This window comes from Pan troglodytes, chromosome 4 (genome assembly GCF_028858775.2).
Source record: "Pan troglodytes isolate AG18354 chromosome 4, NHGRI_mPanTro3-v2.0_pri, whole genome shotgun sequence".
In the NCBI taxonomy this organism is placed as follows: Eukaryota; Metazoa; Chordata; class Mammalia; order Primates; family Hominidae; genus Pan; species Pan troglodytes.
This window is the reverse complement of record NC_072402.2, coordinates 102,395,365-102,416,812: the sequence shown is the minus strand read 5'-3', so window position 1 is coordinate 102,416,812 and position 21,448 is coordinate 102,395,365.

Here is a 21,448-nt window from a genome sequence, read left to right as displayed (position 1 = left end):
CATATTGCAGTATTCTTGAATTAAGCCATTTTTGTCCATTCAACTTCACCACCCTGCCCTATGTACTTCACAAGGTATATAGTTGATATGGTTTGGATTTGTTTCCCTGTCCAAATCTTGTGTTGAAGTGTAATCCCCATTGTTGGAGGAGAGGGTTGTCAGGGGGTGATAGGATCATGGAGGTGGATTTCCCCTTGCTGTTCTTGTGATAGTGAGTGAGTTCTCACGAGGTCCGGTTGTTGAAAAGTGTGTAGTACCTCTCTTTTCACTTTCTTCCTCATACTCCAGCCATGTAGGAAGTATCAGCCTCTTTTTTTGCCTTCTACCATGATTGTAAGTTTCCTGAGGCCTCCCCAGCTGTGTTACCTGTACAGTCTGGGAAACAGTGAGTCAGTTAAACCTCTTTTGTTTATAAATTACCCAGTCTCAGGTAGTTCTTTATAGCAATGTGAGAATGGACTAATACAATAGTATATAAGTAACTTAAAGTACACGTTATTCTTATTTACATATTAAAGTTTTATTAAGCTCATGGGCCTGTACCTAGCATTGTGCATAGCCAAAAGCATATTTCCAGAAATTGTTTGCTGAGAGAACAATTAGGTGCTTCCAGTCAGGGCCAGTTTTGATATATGATGACCAGGGTGAATTATGGTAAATGAATTATTCAGGTGTGTTCAATTAGTAGCACTGTATAGAAACTAGACTTTATATTTTTTAATTAGATGGAAGACTGATTTTGCAATAACTTTTTTACAATTTAATACAAATTGAAAAGTGTTTAATGAATCTGATTCCATTACTCTAAATATTTTATACATTGAATTAAAAGTAAAAAGTATCTTCAGTCCTTGCTTTTCTTTCTTATAATTTCCATGCACTACAATTCTTGTGCTTTCACTGGTGTGGTAATTGCTTTCATCTGTGAACAGTTAAAAAACCCTGTCCATTTCTCTTCAATAACAACATAATTTGAAAATGAATCATTAGATTACCTCAAGTAGACTGAAAACTAATACTTCTGTATATGTATTCAATAGTCTTTCTGCTCAGAACCAGAAGGTAGATAGCAGTAGCTGTTTTGTAAAACCTTTTATTTCAGTAGCCTCTCTGTGTTCAACTCTTTATGATAGAATAAATCCATTTAGCATAGTTCACAAAAAATAGAGTCAGGAGAAGGGTTTACCTTGGAAAGACCAAAGCAAGTCACAGGATTCCTTTTCTTCCTATAAAACAAGACATCACATTTCTCTTGAAAATTTTGGAAAATAGGCCTATTTTCTCATAGTAACACTGCTCCACTTATATATTTATTTGATTTTAATTTAACTAATGAAAAAGTCCACAACTATTTTTGGCTCTGAAGTTTTTTTTTGATTGGGCTTGAACATAATTTTACCTCATGTTGAGAAAGAATTGGCTGCAGAAACAAACTTGAAGCAGACAGAGAAAATGCATTTTAGGTCAATATGTCCATTTGGTAAACATTTTTCTGAAGGAAAATGAGAAGTCAACCATATATTTCTAATTACCTTTATTTAAGGTAGATATTCTGGTGAGAATTTACAATACTATTTTTATTTGTTTTAATTACAAAGGCCTTTTAACGTTCAATTTATGGTAATATTGTGATTTAATCTTTTAAAAATTTGAAAGAATCTTTACTGACAGATTCTAGAATCTCTACTGACAGATTCTAGTGTAAGGAAGCAAAACACTGTTTCAACAAAAGCAGTATTCTCTTGAGAATTCTCTTGTTTAGGGAACACGCTTTATTAGACACCGTGGTTACACAAAGGTACAATCTTACTTTCCTTTCTGAAAAGGAAAGTTTGGGCCAAATTAGGGAAATGAGTCTGTATAATATGTAAAAGTTTTTCAACTTCCTAGGCAAAAATTATAATGCCAAATGAATTTTCTTCTCTGATGGGGTTTCCACATATGAGGACGACTTCTGTGTAAGAAGTCGGGTAAGGAAAAAAGTAGCTAATAAGGACACTTTTGTAGAAAGCTAGGGTTCCTCATTATAAAGCAATGATAGACTGTTATTTTACCTTTTCTTTTCTTCCCACCCCTTCAGGTAAAGTTTTATTTAATACCATACTCTGGTATTTAGAAAAATAAACAAAGAGCTCTGTTTACAATGGGGATGAGTAGTTTAGAGACAGGGATAGCATGTTATTTGAAGTTAGTGTAGCTGAGAGTAAAGGTGCAAAGTCAGACCAGGATAGATTATGAAAAGGAAAATATTCCCTGGAGATGTGTGAAACACATGGAAGACGACTGAACTTTTAGTCTTCATGCAAATAGAACTCTTGGGCTGCAGTAACTGGCTATTTAATGGAGTGGTACCCCTGGCTGAACTACAGAAAGAAAAAATGAGAACACAAGGGATCACAGAATAAAAGATGACATTATACTGTGGATAAAAATATTAATTGAAAGTACCTTCATTTTGTCCTCAACTTCTGTAAGGCATGTGGCATCATAATCATCTTTTTATTAATCACGATTTTTACAAATTGAAGCATGAAGAGGGAAGGTACATAAGAGAGAAAAAATCACAAAGAATGGTGATGGAGTGGAATCCGCACGAAGGCCAATGCCTCTAGGAGTCATAAAAATTAAGGACTGAAAATTCCATCCGTGAATGTAAGAAAAATTCTTCAAATCTAAATAATAATGTTCACCCATCCTAACCCCAAAACTGTTCATTACAACTGGCCTCAACTACTTTTTCTAATATAAATTTAGGCGGTTTTGCAGATCAGCTTGGTATGTTAATTTTCAACCAGATTTGACTAATATTCCTGTTTGGATTTTGTTTGTTGAGGATCTTGTAAAGCCAACTAGAGTAGTGGAAGCTCCTTGATAGCTGATTGCTGTAACGGAGTACTCACTTAGGAGTCATTTGAAGTTGCTTTGCAGTTAGGGCTTTAGGCAAAAAGAGGTAAATATTCGCTGATGTTATGAATATTCTGGCAGTGCAAATAAAGAGGGTCCTTCAAAATGTGCTGGGATTCCAAGGTAAGTCTTACACTATTTCTTTTCTAATTAGAATATACTAAAGGTAGAAGAATAAAGAAGAGCCTATATTTAACTCCAGCATATTTACATCCTAATCAGCTCTGTTAAGATGTTAAATTTTACTTGATGTGATATTAATTATGTGTTATCCACATATTTTAATATTTCAAATTTAGAATTGCTTTTTACCACTAATAGTTTCAACATCAGAAAAATACATACACATTATTTAACTTTCCAAAACCTGATTCCATAAACATAGAAAATAGAATCATACTATTACTTTCACATAAATTATAATTGTTCACTTTTACTTACCCTGTAAATAGCTATAGATCATTAAGTATTATTATATAAATATTTGTAATTAGCATCAGTAGTTTCCTGCATATCAATGGAGGCCTATGAAGTTATTTAAAATCTTTGTTTTTAAATTTGGCTAAATATGTTCCCTTTTATTTTTTCCGGTTTGTTTATCTGAATCCCAAGTTTTAACTATAGGCATCAAGCACAAACATTGCTAGAGGAATAAGACATACTTAAATTATCTATTTGGACCTGGAGTAATCAAAGGTCTTCTACAGTACTCTAGCCTACTTTAAAAAGGTTATCAGAAGAGAATACATATCTTGAAAGTATAATCCATTCTAACATAAAAAATATTTACAACTGGCTATGTAGTGGAATTACTACAAAATGATTAATTTTTGATGTATGGAACATCTTATTAACTCACTTGATAATGTTTACTGAGCTACTTCTTTTATTTTTGAGACAGAATCTCACTCTATCACCCAGGCTGGAGTGCGGTCACACGATCTCAGCTCACTCCAATCTCTGCCTCCAGGGTTCAAGCAATTCTCCTGCCTCAGCCTCCTGAGTAGCTGGGATTACAGGCGCCCACCACCACGCCCGGCTAATTTTTGTATTTTTAGTAGAGACGAGGTTTCACCATGTTGGCCAGTCTGGTCCCAAACTCCTGACCTCAGGTGATCTGCCTGCCTCGGCCTCACAAAATACTGGGATTACAGGCGTGAGCCACTGCGCCCAGACTATTGAGCTACTTCTATCTGCCCTATATTATATCACAGCTGAGTTCATAGTGTAATAGAAGATGCAGTCAAAAGAAAGAAAAAAAAAATGAGTTAAGGGGCATGTATGTGAGATCAAAATAATCAGGTGAAAGCTGGAGGCATGGGAAGGGTTAAATGGTTGTATTTGTTTTTCCTGTTCAGGATGGGATAAACAAGAAGTAATTAGAATGAATAGAACTTGTTCCAGCTTTAGTATTTAGGTAACTTCGCTCTTATCAACTACTGCATAATTAAACAGATAATATAAATATAATTTTCACTATATCATTCCTGAAAGTGAAGTAACGGCTTTCATTCTCCCTCTGTCCCTTTTCATGTATCAATGCAAAATCTTTAAGTAATTTAGAGCATCACTACATCACAGTATAATTCTTATTATCTTTTAAATCATGACATATTGTTAAGTCCAGCAGTGAGAAGTTAGGGTCAAATAGTCTGATAGGACGTTCAGAATATTTGAAAGTAGAGTTCCTGAGTTGGAATATTTTCACACTTTCTAGCTACATAATTTGAGGCAAGTCATTACACTCCTTGGCACCTCTCCTTAAAATGAAGAATGGTACACATGCCTAGTTAAATGAATGATTTATTTGAAATCACCGTATAGAGTCTAAAGTAATGAATAGATTTTGATTACAATATTGACAAATTTATGTAATGAATATGACTTGGGAACCCTTTCCCAACTGAATATGGAAATAAATATTTTCGTACTCTGTGAAATTTCATGGAGAAGCCCATAGAGAAAAATTTTAAAGAAGGAATAAATATTACAGAACGTGAAGACCTACATGGCTTTAGAGTGTACCCCCGCCCCATCCACCCCATCACTGGATATACTCTGGCATGCTCATAAAGAGAAAGAAAAAACTCATTTTTGAATACTTAAGAATGTTGGCAAGGTATAAGAGATGTATTGGAAATAAAATCTTGTATAAAGACTTTAAGATGAAAATGCCTCTATTTTAAGTAGTTAAAAATGTCAGGACATGTGAAGGACAAGAATAGACTGAATAGATTAACATGTTAACAGCTTTGTGGAGTATGAAAAAGTGTCTGAAATGTATTGATTGGTGGCACATATCAGATCAGAAAATATTGGAAGGACACATTAGGCTAAAATGTTGATATATTCAAGGTTAATATAGTTTGCAACTCATAAGACAGGTTGTGTATTACACAGAAAGTAAGGAATGTCATAACTGAGATCAAAGTGAATTACGCTTATTCTAATTTAATTCTTCACACAGTGTTTAAGTATAACAAATTGACAGCAAAAGCAGGCATTGGACAACACTTTAATGGACAGCTGAATTCAAAGAATCTCTCGTTTTGGAAGTTTTGGCTGTAGTTCTCACAGAAATTAGAAAATCTAAATTGTCTTGAAAGAAACCAGACAACTTTTTTTATGTTCGACAAAATTAGGTACTGGTCCAGAAAAATAGCTGTTCATAGACTTACAGAATTTAAACTTAGCACCTTCGTTTCTCAGCAACTATAAAATAATTTAGGCTATCTTACTAGGGCTTATGATAGGATATCACATATTAGAATTGTGTCATCTTCAAAAAACTTAGAATTAGGCTTCTAGTTTATATGGGTAGATCCAGATAGCTCAAGGGGTTGAGCTGTGGAGTATAAATTGTGATCTAAAGGCAGATTTGGGAAATTCCAAATAAGCCAGAAATAGTATCAGGGATAAAGTAAACAAGGAATCTACAACAACATGTTATTTTAGATAAAAATTCATGGGAAGTTCAATAGAAAAAACAACTTTTTTTAATACCATGAAATAAGAATTGCCGCTTTGTATTGCTTTTGTGTAGCTAGTTCATGAATGTCTAAATGATATTGTTCCAAGAATCGGTTTGCCAGAGTAGTCATGAGCATAAACTTGCACCTGGACCTTCATGCTTTGTGTCTTCACCCTAACCTCCCCAGTTGACTGGACCAGTCAACTGGACCAGTGATCCTTGTATTAGATCCTTGTAATAGATGCTAGAATTCAGCCACCTATGATGAGTTTGAAGATGTACTTTGGGGTTCATGGAAAAAGCAACATAAGCTTAAATGTAGACTGTTTAGAAGTTTGGCTTGGGCAGCTGGTGGTCTTTCTCGATGATGTCATGGTCTTCATGTCCACCTATAATATAAAATAAAAATAACAAAAATTAAAACTACCAAGGAATAAATCTTCAACCACCTAAGACTGATGAGACTGTGTGAATGCTATTATAAACCATGACAACAAAATCTTTAGCCAAAAATGTGAAAGTTGTTCAGCTTTATTTTTTAACTCTAAAGCTTTGTGTAATGTTCCACAATGCTTCACTTCATATGATAATACCCCACATCATTATGAATTCAAACAGAGAATAAGAAGGTTTATGAAAAGAAAAGAAGAATAACAATTTAAGTATAATTGTTCCCTATTTAAAGGAGATTCAAGAAAATCATCTTTAAATAAACATTTGACTATTTAATTGTGCATTTCCCTAATCCTTGCTTTATTTGGAATAAAGCTTACACATGATAAATCTCTAATTGCTAAATATATTGAGCAAAAATGGTTGGGAAAATATTTGATAATTTGATTCATTGTTTATTACAATTCTGTGCTTTGAAAAAGGATTCTAAAATCATCATATTTGCTCTCTAAGTATACTAGGTGACCTACAGATCATTTCAAAGTGATACTTTTTATAATTCAATATATTAAAAAAGAAAACTTCACTGCACCTTAGAACTGGTTAATATGCAGTCCTGAAATATTATGGACAAAAATGCACATCCAATTATATCTTTATTTGTGGGTCTCAAAGAACCCAAACATATATAGTGTTTTGATTCTCCCAGTTTTTAAGATTTTGATGTTTAGAAGTATATCTTAAGAAATATACTTTGCTTTCAAATCATTATCTAAAATATCTACATGTTCAGTGTCATTTATTTAAAATTTCCCATTTATTTTTAGAAATTTTCCACTAAGTTTAAATGTAAGGTATTTACTCATCTTATACGAAAAATAAATAACCACAAGCATTCTTTATAATCTATATAGATAATATACATAAAACAGATAATAGCTGGGTGCCAGCACTTTGGGATGCTGAGGCAGGTAGATCACCTGAGGTCAGGAGTTCGAAACCAGCCTGACCAACATGGTGAAACCCCATCTCCACTAAAAATAAAAAAAATTAGCCGGGCATGGTGGTGGATGCCTGTAATCCCAGCTACTTGGGAGGCTGAGGCAGGAGAATTCCTTGAACCCGGGAGACGGAGGTTGCAGTGAGCCGAGGTCGCGCCACTGCACCCCAGCCTGGGTAATGCAGCAAGAGTTCGTCTCAAAAATAAATAAATAAATAAATAAATAAATAAATAAATAAATAATAAAACATATAGTAAATAACTAAAATGAATTCTTAAATTTCATTGCAGAAGTTTAGATGTACAAAATAAATACAAATTACCTTCACCAGTTTATCACACTTTCCGTAGTGCAAATCCATTCCAGATATCATTAGGTATACACACTGTCCTAATATTGGATACTTGACAGCAATGATTGTAAAGTTTATCCTATTTGTGCACTCATACTTTCATTTGTTGGCCATTTTTACTCTGGAACCCTTAATTTCCCTAAGTTCTTCCACTATGTAACTATGGTTTTCATCACTTCGGCATGACCAGTCTTCTCTGATATGGGCCACTTCAGGTTCAACATGTCATGCTCCAGTGCTTTGTTCCTTCCTGTTTCCTGCTTCCAGGTGCATACCCCTGACTCTCAATTCAATTTCCTCGCCACATTGTCCCAATCTCCAGTTTGCTCATTATGAGACTTAATATATTCATTTTTGTATGATCCTTCAGCTACCACTTCCTCACCTCCCACTTATATAGTTCCTAGATACACATGGATAAAACAGTAACTTAGTTGCTAACTATTCAATGTTTGGTTAGTTCATTTTATTTGTTGATTTGGGGCATTGTATAAGAGAAATAATGTAACATAATGTTTAAGGGTATGAGATTTGCCATTTAAAATAAATCTGTATTTGAGATCTGCCTCTACTTACTTTCTGTGTGGTATTGGGGACTTTACTTAATTTCTATAAGCCTCTGTTTTCTCTAACGTACGAGTAGGAGAGAAGTTTAATTTATTTCTTAAAGTCATTGTAAGGATTCAGTAAGATGATAGACTTAAGAATTTAATACATAAGTGGGAAAATATAAGAATTTCAAAATGAAAAGAACTGCTATACACAATGATAACACTCTTGTCATGATTATGGTATAATATGGTATACTTCTAAAACCAGTAGTTTAATACTTTATTGCTTCAGTCAGGATATGCTAAGTTATGCTACCATAATAAATACATGCAAAAAGCTCAAAGGGTTAAAAAATGATTTATTTTTCAGACATGGTACATGTCCATTTCAGGTCAGCTACAGAACTCTGCTCTGTGTCATCATGTTCTCTCTCTGGACCTGATGATGACACAACAGCCACTATCTAGAACACACAAATCACCATTTCAAAAGTAAAGAACAGTGCACATTGTCAGTGTGCTTGCACTTAAAACTTCTTGCTCCAAACTGGCATGCTTCACTTCTCACATTTCATTGGCTGGAACCAGTCACATAATCACATTTAAAGGTGGCAGGAAAACCCAATCCTGCTATTCACCTAAAAAGAGGGAGAAAATATAATTTTGATGGACAGCATTAATCTGTCATAATTATCATGCTTCCTTCCTCCCAGTTACTACAATAAGAATAAAAGAAAACCTCTCCTAATTTATAAGGTAAGGTCCCAAGGAGCACTCTTCTCAGAGTCAAAAACTTCTTTCAGTTAGCTTTACTTTGAAATATTCCTGAAACAAAAGTACTCACGCTGAACAGTGAGATAGACCTCTGATTCCTAATGCCACTCTGTAGAATCCGACCTTCTAGATGATAGGAAGAAGGTCTAGTTACAGCCCACAATTTTATTCAAGGATTCTCTTAGTTGAGACTGTATCAGGGTCATTTGTTTTATTTCATTTTGTCTTTAACATACACATGGTTAGGCTTCACAGAAGAACTAAGAAGAATATCAAACAGGATCCCACTGGGTTGTCAAAAACTAAAAGTACCACCTTATTCAAAGGTAGAAATCAATTTACTTTGATTTTTAATTCATTTCTAACAAGATTCTTAGACACATGTAAAAGACATACGTGAATGAAAAATGTAGAAGAATTTTCCTAAAATTGCGAGTGCATATCACACACACACACACACAAATATATGCATATATGCTCTCTACATGTATATAAAATATATATAAAATTAAAATCTAATATAAACATGTATATACTTCTTTAGTTATTCCTAATGTATTTTATTTATGCTTATAAACCTTGGGAAACTAAATGTAGAAATGGGACTAAAATATTACATATTTGTTAATCATATTTATCATAAAAAGTATATATTTTTCTCTTTTTTTAAAAAAGCATAGATGATAGGATTTTATCATATCAAGAATGCTAAGTACATTGGTGAAGTCCTTATACAGTGACAACAACATTTTTTTTAATTTAAAAAACATTTTATTTCAATAGGTTTTTGGGGAACAGGTGATGTTTGGTTACATGAATAATTTATTTAGTGGTGATTTCTGAGATTTTGGTGCTCCCATCACCCAAGCAGTGTACATGCTACCCAATGTATAGCCTTTTATCCTTCACCCCCTCCTGCCCTTTCCCCAAAGTCCCCAAAGTCCATTTTATCATTCTTATACCTTTGCATCCTCATAGCTTAGCTCTCATTTATGAGTGAGAACATAGGGTGTTTGGTTTTCCATTCCTGAGTTACTTCACTTAGAATAATGGTCTCCATTTCTATCCAGCTTGCTTTGAATGCCATTATTTAATTTCTTTTTAGGGCTGAGTAGTATTCCATGGTATGTGTGTGTGTGTGTGTGTGTGTGTGCATATACATATTTCATTTATAGTGAGATTTTTAGACACATATAAAAGACATACGTGAATGAAAAATATAGAATTTTCCTAAAATTGCAAGTGCATCTCTGTTTCTTTCTGTCTCTCTCTCTCTCTCTCACACACACACACACACACACACACACACACACAATTTTCTTTTATACATCACATTTTCTTTATCCACTCATTGATTGATGGGCATTTCGGCCAGTTCCACATTTTTGCAGTTGCAAATTGTGCTGCTATAAACATGTGAGTGCAAGTATCTTTTTCTTACAATGACTTTTTTTCCTCTGGGTAGATACCAGTAGTCAGATTGCTGGATCAAATGGCAGATCTACTTTTAGTTCTTTAAGGAATCTCCACACTGTTTTTCATAGTGGTTATACTAGTTTACATTCTCACCAGCAGTCTAAAAGTGCTCCTTCTTCACCACATCCATGCCAACATCTATTTCTTTTTTTTAAATTTTTTAATTGTGGCCATTCTTGCAGGAGTAAGGTCGTATTGCCTTGTGGTTTTGATTTTCATTTCCATGATTATTAGTGATGTTGAGCATTTTTTCATGTTTGTTGGCCATTTATATATCTTCTCTTGAGAACTCTGTTCATGTCCTTAGCCCACTTTTTGATGGAATTGTTTGTTTTTTACTTCCTGATTTATTTGAGTTCCTTGTAGATTCTGGTTATTAGTCATTTGTCAGATGTATAAATTGTGAAGATTGTCTTCCATTCTGTGGGTTGTCTGTGTTACTGTGCTGATTGCTTCTTTTGCTGCGCAGAAGCTTTTTGGTTTAACTAAGTTCCATCTATTTATCTTTGTTTTTGTTGCATTTGCTTTTGGGCTCTTGGTCATGAAGTCTTTGCCTAAGCCAGTTTCTAGAAGCATTTCCCCAGTGTTATTTTCTAGAATTTTTATGATTTCAGGTCTTAGATTTAAGTCTTTGATCCATCTTAAGTTGATTTTTGTATAAGGTGAGAGATGAGGATCCAGTTTCATTCTCCTACATGTGGCTTGCCAATGATCCCAGCACCATGTGTTGAATAGGGTGTCCTTTCCCCACTTTATGTTTTTGTTTGAAGTCATGTAGTGTGATACCTCCAGATTTTTTCTTTTTACTTAGTCTTGCTTTGGCTATGTGGTCTTGTTTTTAGTTTCATAAGAATTTTAGGATTGCTCCTTATACCTCTGTGAATAATGATATTGGTATTTTGATGGGTATTTCATTGGATTTGTAGATGGCTTTCGGCAGTATGCTCATTTTCACAATATTGATTCTACCCACCCATGAGCATGAAATGTGTTTCCATCTGTTTGTGTCATTTATGATTTCTTTCAGCAGTGTTTCGTAGTTTTTCTTGTAGAGGTCTTTCACCTCCTTGGTTAGGTATATTCCTAAGTATTTTATATTATTGTTGCAGCCATTATAAAAGGGGTTCAGTTCTTGATTTGATTCTCAACTTGGTCACTGTTTGTGTATAGCAGGGCTACTGATACATGTACATTAATTTTGTATCCTGAAAGTTTGCTGAGTTCTTTTATCTGTTCTAAGAGCTTTTTAGATGAGCCTTTAGGGTTTTCTAGGAATTCAATCATATCATCAGCAAACAGTGACAGTTTGCCTTCCTCTTTACTGATTTGGATGCCCTTTATTTCTTTCTCTTGTCTGATTGCTCTGGCTAGGAGTTCCAGCACTATACTGAATAGAAGTGGTGAAAGTGGGCATCCTTGTCCTGTTCCAGTTCTCAGGGGGAATTCTTTCAACATTTCCCTGTTCAGTATAATGTTGGCTCTGTGTTTGTCATACATGGCTTTTATTACATTAAAGTATGTCCCTTCCATGCCGATTTTGCTGAAGGTTTTAATCATAAAGGGTTGCTGGATTTTGTCAAATGCTTTTTATGCATCTATTGAGATGATCATGTGATTTTTATTTTTAATTCTGTTTATGTGGTTTATCACATTTATTGAAGTACATATGTTAAAACATCCCCACATTTCAGGTATTAAGTCCACTTGATCATGGTGGATTATCTTTTTGATATGCTGTTGGATTCTGTTAGCTAGTATTTTGTTGAGGATTTTTGCATCTGTATTCATTAGGGATATTAGTCTGTAGTTTTCTTTTTTTTGTTATGTCCTTTCCTGGTTTTCGTATTAGGGTGATACTGGCTTCATAGAATGATTTAGGGAAGATTCTCTGTTTCTCTAGCTTGTGGAATAGTGTCAATAGGATTGGTACCAATTCTTCTTTGAATGTCTAATAGAATTCAGCTGTGAATCTGTCTGGTCCTGGACTTTCTTGTTGACAATTTTATTTTAGTACCATTTCAATCTCACTGCGTGCTATTGGTTTGTTCAATGTTTTTATTTCTTCCTGGTTTAATCTAGGAGGGTTGTATATTTCCAGGAATTTATCCATCTCTTCTAGGTTTTCTAGTTTATGCATGTAAATGTGCTCATAGTAGTCTTGAATGATCTTCTGTATTTCTGTTCTATCAGTTGTAACATCTACCATTTTGTTTTTAATTGAGTTCATTTGGATCTTCTCTATTCTTGGTTAATCTTGCTAATGACCTATCAATTTTATTTATCTTTTCAAAGAACCTGTTTTTTGTTGCATTTATCTTTTTTTTTTCAATTTCATTTAGTTCTGCTCTGATGTTTGTTATTTTTTTTTTCTGCTTCGTTTGGATTTGGTTTGTTCTTGTTTCTCTAGTTCCAGACATGTGACCTTAGATTGACTATTTGTGCTCTCTCAGACTTTGTGATATAGGCATTTAATGCTATGAACGTTCCTCTTTGCATCGCCTTTGCTGTATCCCAGAGGTTTTGATAGGTTTTGTCATTATTATCATTCAGTTAAAAGACTTTTTAAATTTCCATCTTGATTTCATTGTTGACCCAATGATCAATTAGGAGCAGGTTATTTAATTTTCATGTACTTGCATAGTTTTGAGGGTTCCTTTTGGAGTTGATTTCTGTATTAGTCCATTTTCACACTGCTGATAAAGACATAACTGAGACTGGGCAATTTACAAAAGAAAGAGATTTAATTGGACTTACAGTTCCACAAAGCTGGAGAAGCCTCACACTTATGGCAGAAGGCAAGGAAGAGCAAGTCACATCTTACAATGATGGTGGCAGGCAAAGAGACAGGAGCCCTTGTAGGGAAACTCCCCCTTATAATGCCATCAGATCTCATGAGACTTATTTGCTATTATGAGAAGAGTATGGGAAAGACCTGCCTCTATTATTCAACTACCTCCCACCAGGTCTGTCCCACAACACGTGGGAATTCAAGATGAGATTTGGTTGGGGACACAGCCAAATTATATCATTCTGCTCCTGACCCCTCTCAAATCTCATGTCCTCACATTTCAAAACCAATCATGGCTTCATAACAGTCCCCCAAAGTCTTAAATAATTTCAGCATTAACTCAAAAGTCCACAGTCCAGTGTTTCATCTGAGACAAGGCAAGTCCCTTCTGCCTATGAGCCTGTACAATCAAAAGCAAATTAGTTACTTCCTAGATACAATGGGGGTACAGACATGGGGTAAATACAGCCATTCCAAATAGGAGAAATTGGCTTAAACAAAGGGCTACAAGCCCTGTGCAAGTCCAAAATCCAGCAGGACAGTCAAATCTTAAGCCCCAAAATGATCTCCTTAGACTTCATGTCTCACATCAAGGTCACACTGATGCAAGATGTGGGTTCCCATGGTCTTGGGAAGCTCCACCCCTGTGGCTTTGTAGGGTATAGCACCCCTCCTGGCTACCTTCGTGGCCTGGCATTGAGTGTCTGGGGCTTTTCCAGGTGCATGGTGCAAGCTGTCAGTGGATCTACCATTCTAGGGTCTGGAGGATGGTGGCCCTCTTCTCACAGCTCCACTAGGCAGTGCCCAAGTAGGGACTCTGTATGGTGGCTCCGACTCTACGTTTCTCTTCCTCACTTCCTTAGCAGAGGTTCTTCACGAGGGCACTGCTCCTGGGCATCCAGGGATTTCCATACATCTTCTGAAATCTAGGTGGAGGTTCCCAAATCTCAGTTCTTGACTTCTGTGCACCCACAGGCTCAACACCACGTGGAAGCTGCCAAGGCTTGGAGCTTCCACCCTCTGAGGCAACAGCCTGAGTTTTACCTTGGCTCCTTTTCATCATGGCAGGAGTAGCTGAGAGGCAGGGTACCTAGTCCCTAGACTACACACAGCATGGGGACCCTGGGCCTGGCCCACAAAACCATTTTCTCCTAGGCCTCCAGGCTTGTGATGGGAGGGGCTGCCATGAAGACCTCTGCAGCAGGCTTGCAGCAGGCTTGATTTTCTGCAGCAGGCTTGATTTTCTCCTCAGAAAATGGAATTTTCTTTTCTATCTCATTGTCAGTCTGCAAATTTTCCAAACTTTTATGCTCTGTTTCCCTTTTAAAACTGAATGCTTTATTTTATTTTATTATTATTATTTTTAAGATGGAGTTTCACTCTTGTTGTACAGGCTGGAGTGCAATGAAATAATTTCTGCTCACTGCAACCTCTGCCTGCCGGGTTCAGGCAATTTTTCTGCCTCAGCCTCCTGAGTAGCTGGGATTATAGGCACCCATCACCATGCCCAGCTAATTTTTGTATTTTTGGTATAGATGAGGTTTCATCATGTTGTCCAGGCTAGTCTCAGGCTCCTGACCTCAGCTTATCCTCTTGCTTCGGCCTCCCAAAGTGCCGACATTATAGGCATGAGCCAGCATGCCCAGCCCAAAACTGAATGCTTTTAACAGCACCCAAGTCACCTCTTGAATGCCTTGCTGCTTAGAAATTTCTTCCACCAGATACCCTAAATTATCTTTCTCAGTTTCAAAGTTCCACAGATCTCTAGGGCAGGGGCAAAATGCCACCAGTCTCTTTGCTAAAACATAACAAGAGTCATCTTTGCTCCAGTTCCTGAGAAGTTCCTCATCTCCGCTGAGACCACCTCAGTCTCAATTTCATTGTCCATATCATTATCAACATTTTGGTCAAAGCCATTGAACAAGTCTCTAGGGAATTACAAACTTTCCCACATTTTCCTGTCTTCTTCTGATCCCTCCAAACTGTTCTAACCTCTGCCTATTAACCAGTTCCAAAGTCGCTTCCACATTTTGGGGTATTTTTTTCAGCAGCATCCCACTGTACTGGTACCAATTTACTGTATTAGTTCATTTTCATTCTGCTGATAAAGACATACCGAGACTGGGTAATTTGCAAAAGAAAGAGGTTTAATTGGACCTACAGTTTCACATAGCTGGGGGAATCCTCACAATCATGGTGGAAGGCAAGGGAGGGCAAGTCACATTTTATATGGATGGCAGCAGGCAAAGAGGAGAGGAGTTTGTGTAGGGTAAACTCCCCCTTATAATACCAACAGATCTCATGAGACTTATTTGCTATCATGAGAACAGGATGGGAAAGACAGACCTCTATTATTCAGTTACCTCACAATGGGTCCCTCCCACAACATGTAGGAATTCAAGATGAGATTTGGGTGGGGACACAGTCAAACCATATCAATTTTCAATTTTATTCTTGTGGTCTGAGAGAGTACTTGATATAACTTTGATTTTCTTATATTGATTGAGATTTGTTTTGTGGCCTATCATATGGTCTGTTTTGGAGAATGTTCCATGTGCTAATGAATAGAATGAGTATTCTGCAGTTGTAGGGTAGAATGTTCCATAAATATCTGTTAACCTCATTTGTTTGAAGGTATAGTTTAAGTTCCTTGTTTCTTTGTTGACTTTCTGTCTTGATTACCTGTCTAGTGCTCTCCATGGAGTACTGAAGCTCCCCACTATTATTGTGTTGCTGTCTATGTCATTTCTTAGATCTAGCAGTAAATGTTTTATAAATTTGAGAGCTCCAGTGTTAGATGTATATATATTTAGGATCGTGATAGTTTCCTGTTGGACAAGTCTTTTCATCATGTAATGTCTCTCTTTGCCTTTTTTTACTGCTGTTGCTTTAAACTTTGTTTTGTCTGATAGCTACTCCTGCTTGCTTATGGTGTATATTTGCATGGAATATCTTTTTCCACACCTTTACCTTAAGTTTATGTGAGTCCTTATGTGTTGGGTGAGTCTCTTAAAGACAGCATATATTTGATTGGTGGATTGTTATCCATTCTGTCATCCTGTATCTTTTAAGTGGAGCATTTAAGCCATTTACATTTAACATTAGTATTGAGATATGAGGTACCATTCTATTACTTATGCTATTTGTTGCATGAGTACCTTGGGTTTTTTTATTGTGTTGTTGTTTTTTGGTCCTGGGAGATTTATGCATTAAGGAGCTTCTTTTTTGATGTACTTCAAGGGTTTATTTCAAGATCTAGTGCTCCTTTTGCTCCTTCTAGCAGTTCTTGTAATGCTGGCTTGGTAATGGCAAATTCGCTCGGCATTTGTTTGTCTAGAAAAGACTGTGTCTTTCCTTCATTTATGAAGCTTAGTTTTGCTGGATCTAAAATTCTTGACTGATGATTATTTTGTTTAGGAGGTTAAAGATAGGACCCCATTCCCTTTTAGCTTGTAGGGATCTGCTGAGAAATCCGCTGTTAATCTGATAGGTTTTCCTTTATAGATTACCCAAGGCTTTTTCCTTGCAACTCTTTAGATTCTTTCCTTTTTCTTAACTTTAGATAACCTGATGAGTATGTGCCCATGCAATGATCTTTTTACAATGAATTTCCCAGGTGTTCTTTGAGCTTGTTGTTTTTGGATATCTAGATCTCTAGCAAAGCTGGGAAAGCTTTCCATGATTATTCCCTCAAATATGTTTTCCAAATGTTTAGATGTATCTTCTTCCTCCAGAACACCAATTATTCTTAGGTTTGGTCATTTAACATAATTCCAAATTTCTTGAAGGCTTTATTCATTTTGAAAAATTTTTTCTTTGTCTTTGTTGTATTGGATTAATTCAAAAGCCTTGTCTTCAAGCTCTGAAGTTTTTTCTTCTACCTGTTCAATTCTATTGCTGAGACTTTCCAGTGTATTTGCATTTCTCTATGTGTGGTCTTCATTTCCAGAAGTTGTGATTGTTTCTTATTTATGGTAACTATTTCCCTGGAGATTTTTTCTTCCATATCCTGTAACATTTAAAAAATTTATTTAAGTTGGTATTCATCTTTCTCTGGTGCCTCCTTGAGTAGCTTAATAATTAACCTTCTGAGTTTTTTTTCTGGCAATCCAGAGATTTCTTCTTGGTTTCGGTCCATTGCTGGTGAGCTGATTTGATCTTTTGGCGGTGTTAAAGAACCATGTTTTGTCATATTACCAGCATTGTTTTTTGGTTCCTTCTCATTTGGGTAGACTATGTCAGAGGGAAGATCTGGGACTCAAGTGCTGCTATTCAGATTCTTTTGTCCCACAGGGTGCTCTCTTACTGTGGTGCTCTCCCTCTTCCCCTAGGGTTGTAGCTTCCTGAGAGCCAAACTGCAGTGATTGTTGTTTCTCTTCTGGATCTAGCCATCCAACAGAGCTACTAGGTGCTCGTCTGGTACTGGGGAGTATCTACAAAAAGTCATGATGTCCTGATCCATCTTCAGGTCTCTCAGCCATACATACCAGCACCTGCTCCAGGGGAGGTAGCAGAGGAGTAAAGTGAACTCTGTGAGGTTCCTTGGTATTTTTGTTTATGGATCTAGTTTTGTGTGGTTGGCCTCCAGCCAGGAAGTAGCACTTTCAAGACAGCATCACCTGTGGTAGTATAGGGAGGATGCGAGCTTGCTCTAGGGTCAGCTGGATAAGTACTTGGTTTCTCAGGCAGTGGGCAGGGCCATAGAGCTGCCAAGAGATTATGTCCTTTGTCTTTGACTACCAGGGTGGGTAGAGAAAGACCATCAGGTGGGGGCAGTGTTGGGCATGTCTGAGCTCAGACTTTCCTCTGGCAGGGCTTGCTGTGGCTGCTGTTGAGGATGGGGGTGTGGTTCTCAGGCCAATGGAACTATGTTCCTAAGATTATGGCTGCCTATGCTGAATTTTACAGGTAGCCAAGGAAGTGGGGGACAACTGGCATTTACAGGCCTCACCCAGCTCCCACACAGCCTACAAGGCTGGTCGCACTCCCATTGTGCCCCACACAACACCGAGTTTATTATCAGGCAGTGAGTGAGCAGGGTTGAGAACTTGTCCCAGGCTATAAGCCTTCCTGCTAAGAAAGCAAGCAGGACTTTCAGGTTTTGCACCTCCTCGCCTGCCATGGCTTCTGTTCTCCTTTCTGCATTCTTGGTTTGCCCCCTCCCCCAGGTTTTGTCCAGGAAACTTCTCGTTTGGTTAAAATTGTTACTAAGGTCAGCTGGAAGTTTCCTTCTCCCTATGATCTTTCCCTAATTCCCCTGGTAGCCCTCCCCAAGGACGTCTATGAGACAAAGTCACAAATATTTCTCTGGGCACTGAGAGTGCCCACAGGGCTCTTGCTGCTGCTTCCTCTACACCTGTGTTTCACTGGGCTCTATAAATTCATATCAGCTCCAGGTGAGGTCAAATCCATCTCCTGCGACCTGGACCTTTAGCTTTCCCAGTGAGGATGTGTGTTTCGGGGCGGCAGATGATCTCCCTTTCACACCTTCACACTTTGGGCACTCACAGTTTTTTGGCTGTCTCCTTGAGCCTGCAGCAGCAATTCACTTCCTTCAAAGCATCCATGGATTTTCTCAGCTTTCCTGGGATGTTCCTGCAGTAGGTCGTGGACCTAAAGTTCATGATGTGCCTCCACCACATGCTGCTCTGTCTATCCAAGTAGGGGCTTCAAATTAATTCTGTCTCCTATCCATCATTTTCTCCCCTAATTCCCTTAAAAAGTGTATATTTTTCTATAGCAGAATGTTGTAAGCATTTAGCACATGTAAATCAAGTACATTTTCATAATGAGTTTTTTCTTGATTTATCTATTTACATGATTTAAGATGAAGCAACCGCCATCTAGGAAGGTCACTCAGCACTTATAATCTTATAGTATGGTAATATAAGTTTAATTTTTTAAAAACTTGAGCTTTCAATGACTGTTCTGTTTCCTTTTAAAGTTAAGAGTGCCAAATTATTTGATCCAGGTATCAAACATGCACAATTACTCTTAGTGGATTAGGCTAAGATATATTCATGTAGATAAGGATTAGGGCCAGTAATGGGCAAAAGAAAGTCTACATATTGGTAGTGGTCAAAACAAGTTGGAGCCAAACCTGGGTCTTTCCAGAATAAAATATCAGATTGGATTTATTGATTCACATTGATAAAGTCAGAGACTGCTGTAAGCACCATGTGTAGTTCCAGACAGAGACAATTGTTTAAACATCCCTTAGAGAAATAGGAAATTACTAACACTATATGGAAAGCCCTAAGAGGTATATCACAATCAATCAACTTGTGACCTTATATCATCAGAATTCTTCAAAATATTCATTGAAGGTTGCCATATGATAAAATTTAAAACAAACAAACTCAGTCTCAGAGAGGTTTTCTAACTTTCATACAGTTTTCAGCTAGTAAATGGTGAGGCCAGAATCTGATGCCAAGATTCGTCTATCATTAAGGACAAGTTTCTTCCCGACCTCTGAAACAACACAGAGAGACACCAGCCCCATGCTGCCTATGCCCAATTATTTATTACTTGCATACCCAAAACATGGCATAGTGACTTGCTTACAGTAAGGTGAATGTTTGTGGTGATGATGTAAAGAAAGAAAATATATATCATTCCTTCCTACATATCTATGCCACTCAGAAGATGGCAAAATTCTATTTAAGGCAAAATTAACCATGTAGCTTGATGATTCATTTCTGATAAAAAATACTAGACATCTCTCTCTTTTTTATTTCTGTTCCTTTAATGCCTATATTTCTGAAGAGGTACTTTCTTCAGCTACCTGGTTTGAGGGAAGGAGTAGAACACATACAAGGGAGAATAAGGCAAGGAGCCCTCTTACCCATTTCAAAAGAATAGTTTTGCTTTTGCCTCTCTGTTTTTGCCTCTCACATATAAGGTTCTCTGTATTTATAAAAGAGTTTGGTGGGAAAAAGACAAAGCCACCAAAATAAAGTATTTTATCTTTATGTGGTCTAGTGAGATACATATTGTTATTATTTTAATCTCATAAATTACGCACCAGAAGCCCATAAAGAATCAATATTTTACTCCAAATCACACAAATGGGATGTAAAATAATTAGGTTCAAAAATCTCAAAAAATCAGATTCTAGAATCTGTGCTCTTAGACCACTCACAATATTGCTTGGCATAATGTAAGTACTCAATAAACACTTTATTGTTGTCTTGCTTTTCCTCAACATTTTATGGTATTAGTTTTCTTCAACTACCATACAGAGGATGTTTTCCACTTTGATAAGATATTGAAAGATAAAAATGATTTCACTTCAAAATTGTAGAGTGAATGACTATGTAAGTCTATCCATTCTGACTACTGCAAAATGAGGATGAAAAAAATCAGATTCCTTTTATAATTTATTGTATGATAAATTTTGTTGTTTAATAAAATAAATATATTCACCGTGGAAAAATAGGGCCCAAAATCAGAGGAAAAGACAGAATGAACTTAATTGATTAGTAAGTATCAAATAAATTAATTAAAAAATAAAACAAGGGTAGTCACAGTGGCTCACACCTGTAATCCCAGCACTTTGGTGGTGGCTTAGGCGGGAGGATTACTTAAGCCCAAGAAATTGAGGCTGCAGTGAGCTATGATTGTGCCACTGCACTTCAGCTTGGGTGACAGAGCAAAACCCTCTCTCAAAAAGAAAAAAATAAAAATCATAAATAAAACAAGTTTTAATATATGGACAGGCAAAACAGACCAAAAATTTAAGTAATGATTTATGCCTTGCAACATTCTTTGAGAAAATAAAAAAGGTGTAAGCCACTCAGCTCATTTTATGGTGTTAGTATACTTTGATTTCAAATTACATATATTAGTCTATTGATTACATTACAATTGGGGATAAAAAAAATCAAAGCCAGAAGTTTATGCAACTGAGGTTTAATCATGCTACATGCTCATTGAGGATTGGCTGGGGATTCACTCGCAAGAACAGCACATTTGTTTCAAGATAAATTTATCAAATAGAGTAACTAACCAATATTTGGGGAAAAGTAAAGTTCATATTTATATAGAGAAACAGATTTGTATTACAAAGAACATATTGCTTATTCAATCAGTGGGGTGAGGGAACAATAAGAATTATGTACGTTAACAACGTATGTGCAACAAGAGCAACTCTCTCCATTACATAGGAGAACCATAAAATAAAATAACACACTAAAACTTTTAAATTATGTATGTTGGATAGGGAAGTAAAATAGGTAA